A 2,684-nucleotide genomic window follows, 5' to 3' on the forward strand; every position below is an offset into this window, starting at 1 on the left:
GATTTTTGTCATCAGTTTATTGACAACTCGTTGTGAAGGAGGTTGGGATAGTGAAGAGCTGGTTTTGATGTTATAAACCCTGCCTTTTTGTATTGGTAGGGTTTTCATCCTGGTGGAGTGAATTAGGTTGGTGGTGCTGTGGAGAGTACCTATCTTGTTCAGGTGTAAGTATGGAGAAGTATGGAGAATAGCCAGCTGGCTAATCCCCATGCTTACACCTGGACAAGGTATGTACTCTCCACAGCACCACCAAGGATGGATCCCCAGCCAATGCCAAAGGCAGGGCACTGATGTCTGCTTATTCTCCCTCCACTTCGATGCTTATACACCAACATGCCGTTAACATGGCAATGCAGCAGTTCTTCTTCCTGTAAAATGAAGAGACAACTGGTAAGTGACAACGGTCAAAAGACTCATGTGCACAATACAAACATTTTAGCAGGACTTACATATATACACTGGGAAGGGATTTGAACGTGTTTACATTTGTCCTAGATTTTTACCCTATGCAATTTAAAATTCCGGAGGATTTTAGTTTGGTAATTACAGATCTGAAATCCAGTACTGACCATATATGTGTCAGAGCCATAACTTAAAATTATAGTGCCCGGGCGAGAAGGAAAATTGCAGCTTCCCTAGCCTTAAATTTTAACCATATTAACCTAAAATATCCCTAAAATGCGCCCCCCCTTCAGCATTGTGCCCTGGACTGTCGCACCTCTGGAACAGCCCTAGTTATGGCCCTGCTGTCTTTCCTTTAACTCTGATCTTATTCTGATATAAATTTGTATGTATGAGCTACTTGGTTGGCTTTTAAAAGTGTCTGTATATCAGCTAAATTCTAAATTATAGTGTCCATCTTGTGTATTATTTTGTGATAGGCTATGGTCAGGTTGTGGAACATTCCCAGGTTATAAATATTACTGCACAGACGCTAATAGCTCATTTGTGACAAAGCTCTTAACAGAGCTAGTACTGTATTTTAAAATTGTGTCTACATTTTTCTCTGGTGCACTAAAGGTCCCAGTGTGCCCTGGATACCAGGGCATTGTGGCACTTGTGGTTCATCAAGTGCCAGCGTACCTTGGCAGCCATGGATATGTGGCGCTTATAGTACTACAAGTGCCAACATGCCCAAACACTGCCTGGGAATGCTGTGGCCTGTAGTGCACCATGGAAAAACTGACCTCTTTCTTTTATCACTTGTTACCCAACACCCACCGCACCAGGGGTGTAGGAGGAGCCATAGTGCTATTAGCACGAGGGGGAAGGGGGGGCTGACTTCTTTATGTGAGCCCAATCTCTGTATGGAATTCAGAACCGTGGTTTGTATTTGGCAAAGGGACCCCACTCTACAGGTTTCCCTGCCATAATGCCAAGATTTTGCCAATACCAGCCTAGGCTCGCAGTACTACAGTTTGGTTTTTTTGAGGGGGGGGAGGGCCTGTTTGTTTTTGTTTTTTAAATGTATTTCCTGGGTTTACGGCCCATAGCATATGATACAGTCCACTTAAAGTGTATCATGCATAAAGCTTATCATACATTAAAAGCATATGTCTTACTAAAATATATGCATTTTGCATACTATGCAGAGTCGGACGTATATTAAGATACAGGTGGCTATGAATATTTAGTTAGTCTTTTAAACGGACATAATTTATGTCTATGCATTTAGTGTAAATTATGTCTGACTCTACATAAGGCCCACAGTGCAGAATTGTGAAGCAAAACTCCAGCAATTGTATATCTGAAAAATAACACCTGCAAAATGACCTTATTAAAATACACAATTTGTGTGAAATCTGCAATTTTAATCATCTTTAGTGTGAGCATAGCCTTATAGTGTGACTGTGGTGTGTATAGTAAATTGTGTTTAATGGCAACTTGTGTTTTCCAGGGACTCATCCTAACTGTGCTTCTCTAATCATGTGAATTTAAAGTACAGTTTTCTAGAGCTATGAAAGTCACCTACTTGGTGCATTTGGTCTCCTTCTCCTCATCCTCCATTACTTTGTATTTGGAGGTTTCCTATGATGCAGGGAAGAGAACAAACATCATTTTAATATGAGAAAACATTTTAACTAACATTATAAACTTTTTATAGGACATTGTAGGTGTATGACATTTAATTGAGAGGATAAAATATGTCTATAAAGGTGCAGTGCCATCAGTGGAGTAGGGTAAGCAGAGGTGTGGGGTATAGATGGTGGATGTTGTAGCGGGAACCCAAACACTATCCTATTACTACAGACATATCGCTCAGCCACAGTAGGTAGGTAGAGACAGACACACTCTAACAATTCTCATCCAGCCCTCAGTCAGCTGGTAATTGTGTAATGGTTTTGTGTGATATAGTTCCACAACATTTGGAACATGTTTTGCAGTGAATGGATAGTTCTAGTTGTAAAACTATTGTACAGATGTTTATTGACTCACCTTCCTCCTAAAAATGCGCCTCCACCAGGATCTCTTTGGTTCTGTAGATAAAATGCAAAATAACAGTCATACTGGTGTCATGAATTCTCCAATTGCCTGGAGAGTTTTGGTGTTGGTTTTTTCTTATACTTTTCAGTTTCTCAGAAGCACATAATATTTTAATAATGTTATTTTTAATTGAAGTTATTCAATGGTTTGCTTGATTAGAGCTATATACACTAACCCTTCATCTAATTTCACTCTAATGG

At 39.9% G+C, this 2,684-nt stretch overlaps 1 long non-coding RNA gene across 1 annotated transcript; it reads right to left on the minus strand.

The window, feature by feature from the left end:
- Positions 1 to 256: 256 nt before the first annotated feature.
- On the minus strand, positions 257 to 2,478 carry LOC142098690 (uncharacterized). Its single transcript, XR_012678394.1, has 3 exons — positions 2,437 to 2,478; positions 1,973 to 2,028; positions 257 to 368 (listed from the first exon to the last, which is right to left on the minus strand). It is a non-coding gene; the product is annotated as an uncharacterized LOC142098690 (long non-coding RNA).
- Positions 2,479 to 2,684: the final 206 nt, after the last annotated feature.

This window comes from Mixophyes fleayi, chromosome 7 (assembly GCF_038048845.1).
Source record: "Mixophyes fleayi isolate aMixFle1 chromosome 7, aMixFle1.hap1, whole genome shotgun sequence".
In the NCBI taxonomy this organism is placed as follows: Eukaryota; Metazoa; Chordata; class Amphibia; order Anura; family Limnodynastidae; genus Mixophyes; species Mixophyes fleayi.